A 19,203-nucleotide genomic window follows, 5' to 3' on the forward strand; every position below is an offset into this window, starting at 1 on the left:
TTTAAGTAGAAATGGAAAGGGGATAGTGTCAGAAAAAGGGAAGAAGGGAGATAAAAAGAGGAAAACTACATGCGACAATGAGGCAAAGGAAACCTATCATATATGAGGGAACTTAGAGAGGGGGAGGAACATTGTGTGAATCCTACTCTCATCAGAGTTGGCTCAAAGAGGAAACAATTGACATATTTATTTTACAGAGATTCTTCTCTCACTTCATTAAAAAGTGGGAGAGGAAAAGGGAGAAGGAAAAAGAGTAATAAGGGAAGGGTACAAGAAAGGGGAAGGGATTCAAAGGGAGGAGGAAGGGATACTAAAGAGGGAGAGCTGCGTGACATTAGTGGGACCAATAGGGAAGAAGAGAAGGAGGGCAAGAAAAAGAAAAGTATAACCAGGGGATATTAGGATGGCAGGAAATGCAGAATTGATTATTTTAACCACGAATGTGAATGGGATGAACTCTCCCATAAAGAGGAGATGGACAGCAGACTGGATCAAAAGTCAGAACCCTACAATCTGTTGTTTACAGGAAACACATTTAAAACAGGGAGATACATACAGACTAAAGGTAAAAGGCTGGAGCAGAATCTATTATGCTTCAGGTGAAGTCAAAAAAGCAGGGGTAGCCATCCTTATCTCAGATCAAGCAAAAGCGAAGATTTATCTAATTAAAAGAGATAAGAAAGGAAACTATATCTTCCTTAAGGGTACTATAGACAATGAAGCAATATCAGTATTAAATATATACGCACCGGGGACTTCCGGGCAAGATGGAGGAGAGGAGGCACAAAACTGTGTAACCTCCGCATCTTTCTCTCACTATCCAGTTCATTTCATGCCTCTGAATAAATGCTCGACTGAAAAAAAAAAAAAACATACAATTAGTTACCAAGAGAAACCATCCTTGAGACTCATCAAGAAAGGTCTGTTTTTGTGCGAGGGCGGGGACGGTTATTAGATCGGAAGCAGGCTGCGGGCCTGCTTTATTTTTTTTTATTTTTTTTAATTTATTTTTAAATTTTTATTTAATAATTACTTTATATTGACACTCGTTTCTGTTCCAATTTTTTTTCCCTCCCTCCCTCCACCCTCTCCCCTAGATGGCAAGCAGTCCTTTATATGTTGGATATGTTGCAGTATATCCTAGATACAATATATGTTTGCAGAACTAAACAGTTCTCTTGTTGCATAGGGAGAATTGGATTCAGAAGGTATAAATAACCCGGGAAGAAAAACAAAAATGCAGATAGTTCACATTCGTTTCCCAGTGTTCTTTCTTTGGGTGTAGCTGCTTTTGTCCGTCATTTATCAATTGAAACTCAGGTCTCTTTGTCAAAGAAATCCACTTCCATCAAAATATGTCCTCATACAATATGGTTGTCGAAGTGTATAATGATCTCCTGGTTCTGCTCATTTCACTCAGCATCAGTTCATGTAAGTCTCGCCAGTCCTCTCTGTATTCATCCTGCTGGTCATTTCTTACAGAACAATAATATTCCATAACATTCATATACCACAATTTACCCAGCCATTCTCCAATTGATGGGCATCCATTCATTTTCCAGTTTCTAGCCACTACAAACAGGGCTGCTACAAACATTTTGGCACATACAGGTCCCTTTCCCTTCTTTAGTATTTCTTTGGGATATAAGCCCAATAGAAACACTGCTGGATCAAAGGGTATGCACAATTTGATAATTTTTGGGGCATAATTCCAGATTGCTCTCCAGAATGGTTGGATTCGTTCACAACTCCACCAACAATGCATCAGTGTCCCAGTTTTCCCGCATCCCCTCCAACATTCATCATTATTTTTTCCTGTCATCTTAGCCAATCTGACAGGTGTATAGTGGTATCTCAGAGTTGTCTTAATTTGCATTTCTCTGATCAATAATGATTTGGAACACTCTTTCATATGAGTGGTAATAGTTTGAATTTCATCCTCTGAAAATTGTCTGTTCATATCCTTTGACCATTTATCAATTGGAGAATGGCTTGATTTCTTATAAATTTGAGTCAGTTCTCTATATATTTTGGAAATGAGGCTTTTATCAGAACCTTTAACTGTGAAGATGTTTTCCCAGTTTGTTGCTTCCCTTCTAATCTTGTTTGCATTAGTTTTATTTGTATAAAGGTTTTTAATTTGATGTAATCAAAATTTTCTATTTTGTGATCAGTAATGGTCTCTAGTTCATCTTTGGTCACAAATTTCTTTCTCTTCCACAAGTCTGAGAGATAAACTATCCTATGTTCCTCTAATTTATTTATAATCTTGTTCTTTATGCCCAGGTCATAGACTCATTTTGATCTTATCTAGGTATATGGTGTTAAGTGTGGGTCCATGCCTAATTTCTGCCATACTAATTTCCAATTATCCCAGCAGTTTTTATCAAATAATGAATTCTTATCCCAGAAGTTAGGGTCTTTGGGTTTGTCAAACACTAGATTGCTATAGTTGACTATTCTGTCTTGTGAGCCTAACCTTTTCCACTGATCCACTAATCTATTTCTTAGCCAATACCAAATGGTTTTGGTGACTGCTGCTTTATAATATAATTTTAGATCAGGTACAGCTAGGCCACCTTCATTTGATTTTTTCTTTTTCATTAATTCCCTTGAGATTCTCGACTTTTTATTGTTCCATATAAATTTTGTTGTTATTTTTTCTAGATCATTAAAATATATACCACTAAATAAATAGATTAGTTTAGGGAGTATTGTCATCTTTATTATGTTTGCTTGGCCGATCCAAGAGCACTTAATATTTTTCCAATTATTTAAGTCTGACTTTATTTGTGTGGAGACTTTTTTATAATTTTGCTCATATAATTCCTGACTTTCCCTTAGTAGATAGATTCCCAAATATTTTATGGTATCAACAGTTATTCTGAATGGAATTTCTCTTTGTATCTCTTGCTGTTCGGTTTTGTTGGTGATGTATAAAAATGCTGAGGTTTTATGGGGATTTATTTTGTAGCCAGCTACATTGCTAAAATTATGAATTATTTCTAATAGCTTTTTAGTAGAATCTCTGGGGTTCTCTAGGTATACCATCATATCATCTGCAAAGAGTGATAGTTTGGTTTCCTCATTGCCTACTCTAATTCCTTTAATATCTTTCTCGACTCTTATTGCCGAGGCTAGTGTTTCTAATATGATATTAAATAATAATGGTGATAGTGGGCAACCTTGCTTCACTCCAGATCTTACTGGGAAAGGTTCCAGTTTTTCCCCATTGCATATGATGCTTACTGATGGTTTTAAATATATGCTCCTGACTATTTTAAGGAAAAGTCCATTTATTCCTATGTTCTCAAGTGTTTTTATTAGGAATGGATGTTGGATTTTATCAAATGCTTTTTCTGCATCTATTGAGATGATCATATGGTTTTTTTTTTTTGTTTGATTATTGACATAGTCAATTATGCTAATAGTTTTCCTAATATTGAACCAGCCCTGCATTCCTGGTATAAATCCTACTTGGTCATAGTGTATTATCCTGGGGATGATTTTCTGTAATCTTTTTGCTAATATTTTATTTAAGATTTTAGCATCAATATTCATTAGGGAGATTGATCTATAATTTTCTTTCTCTGTTTTCAGCCTACCTGGTTTAGGTATCAGTACCATGTCTGTGTCATAAAAGGAGTTTGGTAGGACTCCTTCAATCCCTATTTTTTCAAATAGTTTATTTAGCATTGGACTTAATTGTTCTTTAAATGTTTGGTAGAATTCAAATGTAAATCCTTCTGGTCCTGGGGATTTTTTCTTAGGGAGTTAATTGATAGTTTGTTCTATTTCTTTTTCTGAGATGGGAGTGTTTAGGATATTTTCTTCTTCCTCTGTTAGTTTGGGCAAGCTATATTTTTGGAGGTATTTTTCTATTTCATTTAAGTTGTCAAATTTATTGGCATAAAGTTGGGCAAAGTAGCTCCTAATTATTGCTCTAATTTCCTCTTTGTTAGTGGCAAGTTCTCCCTTTTCATTTTTAAGACTAACAATTTGATTTTCCTCTTTCCTTTTTTTAATCAGATTTACTAAGGGTTTGTCTATTTTGTTGGTTTTTTCATAGAACCAACTCTTAGTTTTATTAATTAATTCAATAGTTTTTTTTTTTTTTTACTTTCAATTTTATTGATCTCTCCTTTTATTTTTAGAATTTCAAGTTTAGTGTTTGACTGGGGGTTTTTAATTTGTTCCTTTTCTAGCATTTTTAGTTGCAAGCCCAATTCATTGACCTTCTCTTTCTCTATTTTATACAAATAGGCCTTTAGAGATATGAAATTTCCCCTTATTACCGCTTTGGCTGCATCCCATACATTTTGGTATGATGTCTCATTATTATCGTTTTCTTGGGTGAAGTTATTAATTATGTCTATGATTTGCTGTTTCACCCAATCATTCTTTAGTATGAGATTATTTAGTTTCCAATTATTTTTTGGTCTACTTCCCCCTGGCTTTTTGTTGAATGTAATTTTCATTGCATCGTGGTCTGAAAAGGATGCATTTACTATTTCTGCCTTACTGCATTTGAATTTGAGGTTTTTATGTCCTAATATATGGTCAATTTTTGTATAGGTTCTATGAACTGCTGAAAAGAAAGTGTATTCCTTTCTGTCTCCATTACATTTTCTCTAGAGATCTATCATATCTAACTTTTCTAGTATTCTATTTACCTCTTTGACTTTCTTATTTATTTTGTGGTTTGATTTATCTAATTCTGAGAGTGCAAGGTTAAGATCTCCCCACTATTATAGTTTTACTGTCTATTTCTTCTTGCAGCTCTCTTAATTTCTCTTTTAAGAATTTAGATGCTACACCACTTGGTGCATATATGTTTAATATAGATAGTGCTTCATTATCCATGCTACCCTTTAGCAAGATATAGTGCCCTTCCTCATCTCTTTTAATTAGATCAATTTTTGCTTTAGCTTGATCTGAGATCAGGATGGCTATCCTTGCTTTTTTGACTTCACCTGAAGCATAGTAGATTTTGCTCCAACCTTTTACCTTTGACCTGCATGTATCTCCCCGCTTCAGGTGTGTTTCCTGTAAACAACATATTGTAGGATTCTGGCTTTTAATCCATTCTGCTAACTGCTTCCTCTTTATGGGGGAGTTTACCCCGTTCACATTTATGGTTAGAATGACCAATTCTGTATTACTTGCCATCTTGTTAACCCCGGTTTATGCTTTTCTCCCTTCTTTTCCCTTTACCCCCCTTCCCAGTATTAAGCTTGTGAGCAGCACTTGCTTCTCACAGCCCTCGCTTTTTAGTATCCCTCCCCCCCGCCTTAGAGTTCCTCCCCCTATCTTACCCCTTTCCCTCCCAGTTTCTGTATTCCCTTCCGCTTAGCTTATTCCTTCCCTTTTCACTTTTCCCTTCTCACTTTTCAATGAAGTGGGAGAAGTTTCACCATAGATTGAATATGTCTAAGATTTTTCACTTAAAGCCAATTCTGAAGGCAGTAAGATATCCACTATATTCATCCCCCTCCATTCTTTCTCTCAGATATAATAGGTTTCCTATGCCTCTTCATGAGATGTACTACCCCCACTTTACCCTTTTTCTGGTACAATGTCCTTTCCACATCAGTTTCTAGAACAAGGTATACATGTATTCTTTATACATCTATATAGTCAAAATATAGTTCCCAAGATTAATCTTTACCTTTTTAGATTTCTTTTGAGTTCTGTATTTGTAGATCAAGCTTTTTGTTAAGTTCTGGCTTTTTCATCAAAAATAGGTGAAATTCGCTTACTTTGTTGAATGTCCATCTTCTTCCCTGGAAAAAGATGTTCATTCTAGCTGGGTAAGTTATTTTTGGTGGCACACCAAGTTCCCTAGCCTTTCGGAATATCATATTCCAGACCCTTCGATCTTTTAATGTGGATGCTGCCAGATCCTGGGCGATCCTTATTGTGGCTCCTTGATACTTGAATTGGGTTTTTCTAGCTGCTTACAATATTTTTTTCCTTCATCTGAGGGTTCTGGCATTTGGCCACTATATTCCTTGGTGTTTTGATTTTAGGATCCCTTTCAGTGGGTGATCGATGAATTCTTTCAATGTCTATTTTATCCTCTGTTACTATGACTTCTGGGCAGTTCTCTTTGATAATTTCCTGGAAAATAGTGTCCAGGCTCTTTTTTTCATCATGTTTTTCTGGGAGTCCAATGATTCTCAGATTGTCTCTCCTGGATCTGTTTTCCAGGTCTGTTGTCTTCCCCAGAAGATATTTCACATTTTTCTCAATTGTTTGATTTTTTTGGATTTGCTTGACTGATTCTTCTTGTCTCCTCGAGTCATTCAATTCCAATTGTTCAATTCGGATTTTCAGTGAAGTATTTTCTTCACTCACTTTTTAAAAATCTTTTTCTAATTGTCCCATTGAGTTCTTTTTTTCTGTGGAATTTTTTTCCATTTTGCCAACTTTGTTTTTGAGAGAGCTATTTTCTGTTTCCAGTTCACCAATCCTATTTTTCAAGGATTTTATTTCTTTATCTAGTCTCTCTTTAACTGAGTGGGATGACTTCTCCAGGCTCTTTTGCCAAGCCTCCCTCTCCTTTTGCCAAGCCTCCCTCTCCTTTTCCCATTTTTCTTCTAGCTCTCTTGTGAGAGCCTTTTTAATTTCCTCCATGAGATTCATCTGTGCTGAGGAACAGATGATCTCCTCCTTTGAGGATTCACCTGGAGACTGTCTGTTTTTAGTCTCCTCAGGATTTAGATTCTGCTCTCTATCTGTATAGAAGCTGTCAAGGGTTAAAGTCCTCTTCAGTTTCTTGCTCATTATGTCTAATAATCAAAGACAAACTAGCAAAGAAAAACAGAAAAAACTGGAGTCTTTATTTGGGGGATGGTCTGGGTGGTGTTACCGAACTTCCTCTACAGACTGCAGGGGGGGTGGGGGGGGAGCAGTGAGGCACTAGCCCTACTGTGCTGGGCCTGTGCTCTGAGATCCCAGAGCGTGTTGAGTCACTGTGGGGGGGGTGGTGGTGGTGGTGGCCAGGTCCTGAGAGACTCCAGCTGTTTGGGGTTGTATTCTTCACCCCCGGTGTTTTTAGCTTCTCTGCTGGGCTGCTGACTTGCTGCCAGGGCAAAGTATCCAATTCTGGAGCGAAGCTCTCCCCGCAGAGACGGCTGTGATCACTCCCCACCCCCTCTCCGCTCTGCTCCCGTGCTCTCCCTGCCGTTGCCCGCTGCCGGCGCCCGATCTAAAACCTTCCCAGCCCTCCAGTAAAAACAGACCTTTCTTGGCAAATCTCAAGGATGGCTTCTCTTGGTAACTATTTGTGGGTTTTTTTTTTCCAGTCAAGCATTAATTCAGAGGCTTGTAATGAAATGGATAGTGAGAGAAAACACGGAGCTACACAGCTTTGTGCCTCCTCTCCACCATCTTGGCCGGAAGTCCCTCATATTGATATTCTCGTTTCAAACCAAAAATAAAAAGTTAGATTGGAAATAATGAGAATTGTCTGTGTGACATATACTATAATTTTAATGAGGAAAACTTTTTTGAAAATGTAAATGCTGTTGAAGGGAATATGTGCATTTCCCGTGAAGAATTCACTTAATATACACATACATATGCATAAATACAATGAAAGTGAATGTAGCAGAGGAAGTAAGTTGACTATTTACATGTCAGATCTATATATACTATGCTCACATTGATGAGAGGGAACTTTGTTGTGAATTTTCAGTGATATAATATATGAATTGACCTGCCACAAAGACTTCAAAATATAAAACATGCCATAATTTTCATTGAACCTGGCATCTTTTTTTTCTGTTCTATTTTTTACAGTATCAGTGTATATTTCCCAGCCTTTACAGACAAGGTGCTGGTACTTTTTCTTCCAGAACTGTAATCAGAGTTGTACCTTGCTAATTGAAGAGAGGTCTCATTTCTTTTATTTCCTCTGATAGATGAAGTGAAAATTGGATTCAAAACTTTCGTTCTAATTAATAGCTTGAGTGCTAATTAATAGCTTTTCTACTTTTGCTAACATGTTTCTAACATGTATTGGTTAAAGCATTATTCATTAAAGTTTTTGGAAACCTGGGAATGTAGATAAGAAAATATACCTCACAACTCTCAGTTCTTGAAGAAATTCTTGAAGGGACATATGTATGTAGTAGTGTGACATTACATTAAGCCTGAAGAAAAGAACCCAGCATCTTATTGGACCAAATTCTATTCCATCTAAAAGTCACTTAGGGCAGACACTGAAGCTGAAGAAATGTTAATTGTAAAAGGTGGGAGGTTGTAGAGATGTTTTGTATTTTTAGTACCCAGAGAAACCACAACTGAAAGGGAAAAAAGTCAGAAAATCAGCAATCTAAGGGAAGATGACTGAAATTACCAAAGGTTTTAGGAGAAAGAAAGTTTAATTAAAAACCTTGAGCCTAAGAAGATGAACCAACTATGAAGATATGAATAATATCTTTAGTATTATATGAAAATTATATGAATAATGTAGTTCCAAATTAGCTAAAGGAATCCAGATGTATATGATGTGTAATAAATAAGCAACAATTTATGCAGTAAAGAATCTAAGACAAATAAATATAATCAACATCTAATAAGACCCTGTATATTCCCAAGGGAGCATGAAAACTATAGCAGGATGTTCTTGAATGTTTAAAAAAGAAATTATAATTGTGAAGATAAAATTTATGGCTTGCAGAGCAGAAATAATAGGAAGAATAGAAAAACTCTTACCAAGAAAAAATGAAAGGGAGAATAAATGATTGTAAATGCAAATAAATTGAAGTGAAGGATAATCTGGACAAGAGAAAAAGCAATGATTTTGTAAGAACATATGACATCTACATAAAAAAATCAATCTTAAAGAGATGATGTTAGAGACAAATTATGAGGCTCCTAAAAGAGCATGGCAAGTAAAAAAAAATTCATCATAATGCAAGATAGAATATAGGAAAACTGCCTAAAACTTTCAAACACAGGAAAAAATGATTATTGAAAGAATTCACAGATGCTGCAAGCTCTGATACATAATGGCTAAAATGAACAATTCCAGTGATGAATTTTGCAAGGAGACACCAGAAAGACCTTCAGACATAAAGGAAAGGAAATTCAAATAAAGCAAAACTATTCATCACACTTCAGCCATAGAAAGGGATGGAATAATGTGGTTCAAATACTAAAGGAGTTCAAAACACAAACCAAAGTGACAATTTGCAAACCTGACACTAGCCACTAATGAATAAAGGAACTTTCAAAGCATTACTAGAAAGAAAATCAGACCTAAAATTATTTGCTTTCCAAACATTTCATATTAAAGACATACATTGTTATTCTTATTGTTTGTCCTTCATTCTTGAAGAGGACCATGACATCAGGGGGATGATGACATGACATGCAAGTGAATTTGGAGGGAGGGCTGTGCAAGGTCACCTGTCTCACTTTCCTCGCTAGAACCATCTGAGTCTAGTAACAAGATATAGATTAAGATGACTGGAGATGGCCCTGATTGAAATGGGAGACCTTGGTCTTTTTAAGTTAAGGTCTTCAAAAGGTCTCAGTCTGACTAAGGTTACACCCATTCAGTGACTAAGGATAAAAGTAAACAAACCCAACAACCAAGGACAAATTAACAACAGAGACTTTTAGGAGATTTCTTTCTAAAAAGTTTGTAAAGGAGGGTTCTAGGGATGGAGCCAAGAAGGCAGAATAAAGTCAGGAAGCTGCTTGGGCTCTCCCAGTTTCCCTCAAAATCCACATGAAACCAAGCCTCTGAAGAGAGTCCAATAGAATGAAACCACTCTCCACCTCAAGATAAACTGAAAAAATTTTAAGAAAGGTCAATTTCCCTGGGGTGAAAAGTGTATTTATCCCAGTTCAAATAAATTCTGAGCAAGCCTGTGAAAGGGTCTTAATTACAGCAAATCAGCAACTAAGCTCTCAATCCTGGCTCAGTAGAGGAACAAATCAGGGGAGCAGCTTCCAGTCAGATCTCAGAAGGCAAACTTTGTGAAACCAGGTTATTTCCTGAACAGACCAAGCAAAGCTTCCCCCTACAAACATAAGGGGTCCCTGTGCTCAAAGTCAGGGTTCAGAACTGCAAAGAAGCTTGGGACAATGTTCCTTTACTTCAGGAGCAGATCTCTATGAAAAAGTAAAAAAAAAAAAAAAAAAAAAAGAAGATACACTAAAAGGAAAGAAAAAAACAAAAAAGAACCTTGACCACAGGAAGCTACTATGGTGGCATGTCAGATAAAAATACCAAATCAGATAGAACAAAATGTCCACAGAAGAAATTTCAATGAGTGGTGTGAATTGATCTCAAACCCAAAGAGGCTTCTTGGAAGTGCTCATAAAAGATTTAAAAAACAAATAAAAGAGGTAGAAGCAAAAATGAGACAGAAAATTAGAGGTATGCAAGAGAGAAAATTGACGGACAGAAAGAAATACCTTTTTTTCTATGGCATCTATATAAAAATTGACTATGTATCAGGGCATTTGTGTATTTTTTTTAGATCATTAAAATAGTTTCTTGGGAGTCTGATTAGTATAGCACTAAATAAATAGATTAGTTTAGGCAGTATTGTCATCTTTATTATATTCGCTCGGCCTATCCAAGATTGTTTAGATCTGACTTTATTTTTGTGGAAAGTGTTTTGTAGTTTTGCTCATATAGTTCCTGAATTTCTCTTGGCAGATAGATTCCCAAATATTTTATACTATTGAGTGTTATTTTAAATGGAATTTCTCTTTGTATCTCTTAATGTTGGATTTAGTGAGTGATGTATACAAATGCTGATGATTTATGTGGATTTATTTTGCAACCTGCAACCTTATTAAATTTATAGATGTTTTCTAATAGCTTTTTACGAGAATTTCTGGGGTTCTCTAATTATACTATCATATCATCTGCAAAGTGTGATAATTTGGTTTCCTCATTACCTATTCTAATTCCCTAAATCCTTTTTCATCTCTTATTGCTGAAGCTAGCATTTCTAACACAATATTGAATAGTAAAGGTGATAGTGGGCAACATTGTTTCACTCCTGATTTTATTGGGAATGGTTCCAGTTTATCACTGCTACATATGATGCTTACTGATTGTTTTAAATAGATGCTGATGACGATTTTATGGAAAAGTCCATTTATTCCTATACTCTCTAGTGTTTTTTTTTCTAGTGTTTTTAATAGGAATGGGTATTGGATTTTATCAAATGCTTTTTCTGCATCTATTGCAATGGTCATATGTTTTTTCATAATTTGGTTTTTGATATAGTCAATTATGTTAATAGTTTTCCTAATATTGAATCAGCCCTGCATTCCTGGTATAAATCCTACTTGGTCATGTTGTATTATCCTGGGAATGATTTTCTGTAATCTTTTTGCTAATATTTTAAGATTTTTGCATCAATGTTCATTAGGGAGATTGGTATATTATTTGTGTGTGTGTGTGTGTGTGTGTGTGTGTGTTATAATATATATATGTATGTGTGTGTGTGTATATATATATTTGTGTGTGTGTGTTATATGTATAACATATATAATAATATAAATAATGTAAATCAGTACCATGTCTGTGCAACAATTAGGAACTATTCATCCCAATGGTATAGTAGCAAGTCTGACAATCTAATTGAAATGGATGAATATTTACAAAAATATAAATTGCCCAGGTTAACAGATGAAGAAATCAAATACCTAATCAGTCCCATTTTAGAAAAAGTAATTGAACAAGTCATTAATGAACTATAAGAAAAAAATCTTCAGGGCTAGATGGATTCACAAGTGAATTCTACCAAACACTTAAAGAAGAATTAATTCTAATACTATGTAAACTATTTGGGAAAACAGGTAAATAAGGAGTGTTGCCAAATTCTTTCTGTGACACAAATGTGGCACTGATACCCAAGCCAGGAAGGGCCAAATAGAGAAAGAAAATTATAGACCAATCTGCCTAATGAATATTGATGCAAAAAATTTAAATAACATATTAGTAAAGAGAATACAGAAAATTATTAGCAGTATAATACACTCTGACCAAGTGGGATTTATACCAGGCATGCAGGGATTGTTCAATATCAGGAGTACTATTATTGTAATTGACTGTATCAAAAACAAAATCAACAAAAATCATATGATAATCTGAATAGATGCAGAAAAAGTTGTGACAAAATAGAGTACCCATTCCTATTAAAAACACTAGAGACCATAGGGATAAAGACAGTTTTCCTTAAAATAATAAGCAGTATCTCTCTAAAACCTATAGCAAGCATTATTTGTAATGCACAGAATCTGAACACAGGGTTGAAACAAAGATGCTCATTATCACCACTATTATTCAACATTGTACCAGAAATGTTGGCTTTAGCAATAAGAAAAGAAAAATAAATGAAAAGAATTAGAATATGTGATGAGGAAATCAAACTATCACTCTTTGAGGATGGCAAAATGACATAGAGAAGCCCAGAAAATCATCTAGAAACCTATCGGAAACAATTCACAGATTTAGCAAAGTTGCAGAATATAAAATAAACCCACACAAATCATCCACATTTCTAATTATTACAGACAAAACTCATCAGCAAGAAGTGGAAAGTGAAATTTCATTTAAAATTACTGTAGACAACATAAAATACCCGGGGGTCTACCTGCCAAGACAAGCCCAAGAGTTATATGAACACAATTACAAAACACTTCTCACACAAATAAAATAATATCTAAATAATTGGAAAAAATATCAAATGATCATGAATAGGCTAAGCTAATATACTAATAATGGGAATTCTGTCTAAATTGGTCCGCTTGTTCAGTGCCATCCCAATCAAATCACCAAATCATTATTTTAAGAACTAGAAAAAAATATTAACAAAATGTCAAGAATATCAAGGGAATCAATGAAAAAAAAAAATACAAAGGATGGTGACTCAGCAGTACCAAACCTAAAACTATATTATAAATGAGCAGTCATCAAAACCATTTGGTACTGGCTGAGAAATAGTGTTGAATCAGTGGAATACATTAGATATACATACACAATAATGAAGGCCTATAGATAATTATATTTGATAAATCTCTAAACTCCAGCTTGTGGAATAAGAACTCACTGGGGAAATTGGAAAATAACATGTCAGAAAGTAGTCATAGACCTACATCTCACACTCCATACCAAAAAAAGGTTAAAATGGATACACAATTTGGGCATAAAGGATGATATCACAAACAAATTTGGAAATCAAGGGATTATTAATCTATCAGATCTTTGGAGAAGAGAGGAATTTATAACCAAAGAACTAGAGAACATTATGAAAGGTAAAATGGACGTCTTTGATTACATTAAGTTAAAAAGGTTTTGCACAAACAAAACCAACAGAAACAAGATTAAAGGGGAAGTACAAAACTGGGAAAAATCTTTATAGCCAGTAATAATGATAAAGGAATAATTTCTAAAATATATAATGAATGGTGTCAAATTTATAAGAATACAGGTCATTCCCCAATTGATAAATTGTCAAAAGATATGAACAATTATCTGATGCCAAATTAAAGCCATTTATATTTATATATGAAAAAAATGCTCTAAATCACTATGAATTAGAGAAATGCAAATTAAAACAACTCTGAGGTACCACCTCACACCTCTCATATTGCCTAAGATGACAGGAAAAGATAATGATAAATGTTGGAGGGGATGTGGGAAAACTGATACACTAAGGTATTGTTGGTGGAATTGTGAAATGATCTACCCATTCTGTAGAGCAATCTGGAACTATGCCCAAAAGGCTATTAAACTATGCCTGCCCTTTGACCCAGCAGTGCCACTACTTTTTCTATTTCCTAAGGAGATTATAAAGGAAGGAAAATGACTCACATATGCAAAAAATGTTTGTAGCAGCTCTTTTTGTGATAGCAAAGAATTGGAAAAAGAGTGGATCCACATCAACTGCAGAATGGCTGAACAAGTTGTGGTGTATAAAGATAATCGAATATTATTTTTCTATAAAAAATAATTAACAAGGGGCAGCTAGGTGGCGTAGTAGATAGAGTACCAGCCCTGAAGTCAGCAGGACCTGAGTTCAAATCTGGTATCAAATACAATACTTAAAAAAAAAATTGAACAAGCTGATTATAGAAAGACCTGGAATGACGTACATGATCTGATGCTGAGTGAAACAAGCAGAACCAAGAATATATTTTTGGAGATGTATAGCTAGAAATTTTGGTTCTTCTCAGTGGCTCAGTGAACCAAAGCAATTTCAATAGGATATTACAGAAAATGCCATCTGAATCCAGAAAAAAAAATCTAAGGAGATTGAATCTAAATCAAAACCTGCTATGTTCACTTCTTTTTCTTGTTTTTTTTTTTTAATTATCTCTACAATGGTTTTTTTTTTCCCCCTTTTGCTCTGATTTTTCTCTCCCAACATAATTCACAAAGCACTTGGTATTAAAAATAAATATACTCTTTACACTAAAAAGAGAGGAAAAACTTAAAAGTTAATAAAGAGAAAAATATGAAGACTTCTGTCAAATAGAAATTATGAAGGAAAAATTGGCCTGAAATATTAAGAATTGAATCTCAAAAACACACTAGCGAAATGAGTCCTAAGACTGATGTGACATGTTAGAACTATCTAATAATAAAATAGACTAATTCGGAAGACACTGAGCTTCACATAAGAAGGGGTTTTAAAATTAAAAATATAAAAACTTGGAGGACCAGATGTCTGAGAAACTTGCAAGGGAATAATAATTCATGTACAAGTTGAATTTTTGGTCATTTAGATCCCTTCCTGTTCTGGAGTTCTATTGTTCTTCCTGTCCAGTTTATCTCCAATTATTCTCATATACATTCTATATACAGAAATCAAATAAAGTTAGTCACTGTTTTATTTTTTATTTGTAATTTTTTAAAATTTTAATACATATTGCTTTATGAATCATGTTGGGAGAGAAATGTCAGAACAAAAGGGAAAAAACATGAAAGAGAAAAGAAAAGATAGAAAAAAAGAAGTGAACATAACATACATTGATTTATGTTCAATCTCCATGATTCTTTTTCTGGATGCAGAGGACATTTTCCATCCAAATTCTATTGGGATTGTTTTGGATCACTAAACCACTGAGAAGAACTAAGATTTTCATAATTGATCATCACACATTCTTGCTGTTGTTGTGTATAATGTATTCCTGGTTCTACTTGTTTCACTCAGCATCAATTCATGTTAATCTTCCCAGGCCTTTCTAAAATAAGCTTGTTCATCATTTTTATAGAACACTAATATCCCATTACTTCCATATACCACAGCTTATTGTCATTCCTCAATTGATGGGCATCTATTCGTTTTCCAATTCTTTGCTACCACAAAAAGAGCTGATACAATTTTTTTTGCATGTGTGTGTCATTTTCCCTCCTTTATGATTTCCTTGGGATATAGACCCAATAATGGCACTGCAAGGTCAAAGGGCATACACAGTTTATATCCCTTTGGGTATAGTTCCAGATTGCTCTCCACAAAGGTTGGATCATTTCAAAACTCCACCAATAGTGAATTAGTGTCCCAGTTTTACCATCTCCCCTCCAGCACTTATCATTATCTTTTCTTGAAATTTTAGCCAATCTGAGAGGTTGTCAGGTGGTACTTCAGAATTGTTTTATTTGCATTTTTCTAATCAATAGTGATTTAGTGAATTTTTTCTTATAAATATAGAGAACTTTAATTTCATCATCTGAAAATTGTTCATATTCTTTGACCATTTACCAATTGGGGAAAGTCACAGTTTCTTTAACATGTTTCATGTTTCCCCATCTTAGCATTTTTATAAGTGCTATTTTAAAGATTCTAATAAAGCTGGTTCTCTCAACAAGAATGCTTGAAAATCATTAATTCAATTAATTAAATGGAAAAGTGTTCATTTCCCCCTCTGTAGAATTAAATTGAGATTTGCATAATCATTCTTAGGCATAGTTGTCCTTCCCTTTCATTTGTCCTTTTGGTCAATTGTAGTCACTCTTCTTTTTCTTTTTGAAACATTTGCTACAAAATCCTATGTGATTCCATCTGTGGTTCCTTAGGATATTATGTTTTTCTGAGGGACAATTAAATTTCTTTATGCTTTCAATTTGATCTTTTTTTGGATAGTGAATTATGTTTATTTTTACATAAAATCATAAATATGGATTATATATTATACATCTATTTATAAAATGTATATATATAGATGTATGTGCACGTATGTACACATACATCTATGCATCTAATATAAGCTTTGTTTCTAAATATGTTCTTTTTTTCTCTTTTAAATTAGTTTGAAGCAAAAAGAAAAATGTTCAAAAAAAGCTACCAAAACATTGAGGAAATCTGACAATACATAGATATTGCCTATCTATATGCCCCTACCTCTGCAAAGAAAAGAAGGAAGTTCATTTTCTCAATTATTTTCTGGGATAGTCTTAGTTATTATAAACATATGATGTAGATTTTTTTCTATTTTCAATTTGGTCTATCATAATAATCATTCCTGTCAGTTTTCTCCTATAATTTCTTATAATATTGTGTTAGTCATTTTGTTTTGTAATATTTTCAGAGAGCCTGATAAACTTTTAAGTTATTACCCCTTCTGCTTTTCAGATCATTTCCCCCCAAATAATAACTATTTTGTGAAGTATTATAATTTTTCTTGCCTCTTGACATTGTTATAGAATCTTATATTTAGTCATTCAAATTCTGAGTTCTATTTCTTTCATTTTATTTTTCAGATTGTTTACTACTACTTTGATGAGATTATTCAGCTGCTGTTCTAATATTTTTCTTTATAGGTTTCTTCATGAGTTGTAATTTTTTTCCTGTATTTTTTCCTTTAATATTTCTTTCATTGCCTTTTTTCAGTTTAATAACTTTATTATATCAAACATGTATATCTACATATTTAAAATACATACTTGCAAGTTTAACTTGTGTGCTTATGTTATTCTGAGGGGCTCTCTTTCGGGACCTAGTGACAATATGCCATCATAATTATGGTAGATTACCTTCCTTTTGGGTAAGGGGCAGAACTTCAGAAGTCTTAGGACCATCAGAGGGAGTTTCTTCATCCAGGTGCTGAACCTCAAGATCCCAATATTCCAAGTGCAGTTTCTTCTGTTTCTCCCCCTTGGCAAAGTAATCTGGGTACATATCCTTCTCAGAGAGGTAGCAATAGTCTAAGCATCACTCTGGAACCTTGTAACATTAAATCTTTCCTGGAGGAGAATCAGGAAAAAAGTTAATTGAGGATGATGATAAGGCCAAAATTCTTCCTCACCCTGCATAAACAGCTTGGTGAACCTTATATCTTTTTCATTCTTAAATTCTTCGAATCTAACTCCCAGAAAACAAGCTTTGAATCATTATTCATCCCTGTGCATTATATAGGACTCAAGATGGTAAAGTGCCTGCTTGAACGGCCACAACAATTTCTGCAAATGGGCCATAAAGGCACCCAGGGCAGATGATGCCATCTCACCCAGCTTCAGCCCAGTAGCTGGCTGCGGGAGTTTTTGGGAAATGACATTTCATTCATTCCTAAGAGTCCACAGCACCAATCCATTCTCTTTTCTTATGCCCTACTTGTAATTACTATTGCCTTTCGCTTCTATGGGTTTATACAAAGAATTTTTAAAAATTGTATCAGGATTTTATTTTCTCTCTTCTCTCCCCACCTCCCTGCCAATGAAAAAGGAAGAAAGAAAAATAAAACCTTTACACCAAATATATACTAAAAGGAAAGTCTATTTCTTATTTCACATCTTGAGTCTATTCCCTCTCTGTTAGGAGATGAGTAGCAAGGATCAAAAAATTCTAATTAAACACTAAGTAGGAATTTTGAAAAAAAAATAAAACAATTGATAAAAACAAAAACCCCACTTGATTAATAATCTAATTTTTAATTAGGAGCAGATTAAAAAACAGACAATTAGCTCATTTTACTTTTTAAAAAAGAAAGAAAAACTCAGTTCTTAGCATCAAAAGGAAAAAGGAAAATTCACTTTAAAGGAAATTATTAGAAATTATTTTACACATCTATATACTAACAAAATAATAAATAACATTTATTCAGAATTTTGAGGTTGATGAAGACTTTCTTTACATGTAATAACTCTTCTGATTCTCACAGCAACTCTGACAATAGTTGCTATTATTAATCCCATTTTATAGAAGAGAAAAATGAAATTGAGAGACTCATTTAGCTACAAAGATCTTTCAAACTTTTCCTGACTTTAAAATTGTTGAAGTTATTGTCACTGGTGTCAGGTTTGTCCGACTGTAGTTGATCAGACCAATATGAAATTGGAATGCTCTGATACAGGTTGGACACAAATAGTCCATAAAAACATTTGGCATGGATGCTCTAACTTTGCACATTTCATGTTTTTTCCAAACTAATTCAAATTTTCTTTGCTTATAGAGCAGAGCACCTTTTCTGATGAGGGCACACTATGCTGGGCAGTCCTGTGTCAGTGTCACCCATGTCAGAAATTGATTCTAAAGTTCTTAAGAAATACTTTGAGATCCTGAAATGAAGGACCCAGGAGATATTTTTAGAGTAAGGAGTACAATAGAAAGGAAAATAACACATGCCAAGAAAGAGGAATTTTGCAGAAAGAAGTGGAAGGACACTTAATCAAGTACTCCAAAGTCCTGCCTAGTTCAGCATCTGCTGAAGGATGTATAAATGCATGCCACAAAAAGAATTGAAATGAGTGCTCAGAGTATATGAATATTCCATTAACTCAGTCTTTCAGAACATAACAGAAGATTAGATGAAGGGAAAAAAGAAATATTCCAAAATTCTTTTTGTTTTCCTCTACTTTTTATCTTTATATATAAATTGCCATATCTGCTGTTTTAGTTTGAAGTTTATTTTCATCTTGGCCTTCACTCACAAAAACAAAAACTGAGCATAAGCTTATTTTTTTCCTCTGAGAAAGAATAATACAGTTATGTATTAAAAGATAAAAATGTGCATTATTTTATCATCCTGAATGGGTTTGTCATCTGTCTTATTTACAGACAAGAGTCCATGGCCTGTAACTTATGGAAGCCAATGATAGCTACTTACATAAAAAGAAAATCTTTGTGCTTGAATAAAATAGATTTTTCAGGTAATAAAAAATGTAGCTCATATGATCAGTTTGCTATTGTAGCTTCAGAGTGGGCACTCAAGGCTGTGTGCTGGTTT

At 34.2% G+C, this 19,203-nt stretch overlaps 1 pseudogene; it reads right to left on the bottom strand.

Moving 5' to 3' along the window:
- LOC127557127 (NADH dehydrogenase [ubiquinone] 1 beta subcomplex subunit 9-like) overlaps positions 1 to 17,482 on the bottom strand; it is a 92,551-nt pseudogene extending 75,069 nt beyond the window's left edge.
- Positions 17,483 to 19,203: the final 1,721 nt, after the last annotated feature.

The sequence above is a fragment of the Antechinus flavipes genome, chromosome 3 (genome assembly GCF_016432865.1).
Source record: "Antechinus flavipes isolate AdamAnt ecotype Samford, QLD, Australia chromosome 3, AdamAnt_v2, whole genome shotgun sequence".
NCBI classification, from domain to species: domain Eukaryota; kingdom Metazoa; phylum Chordata; class Mammalia; order Dasyuromorphia; family Dasyuridae; genus Antechinus; species Antechinus flavipes.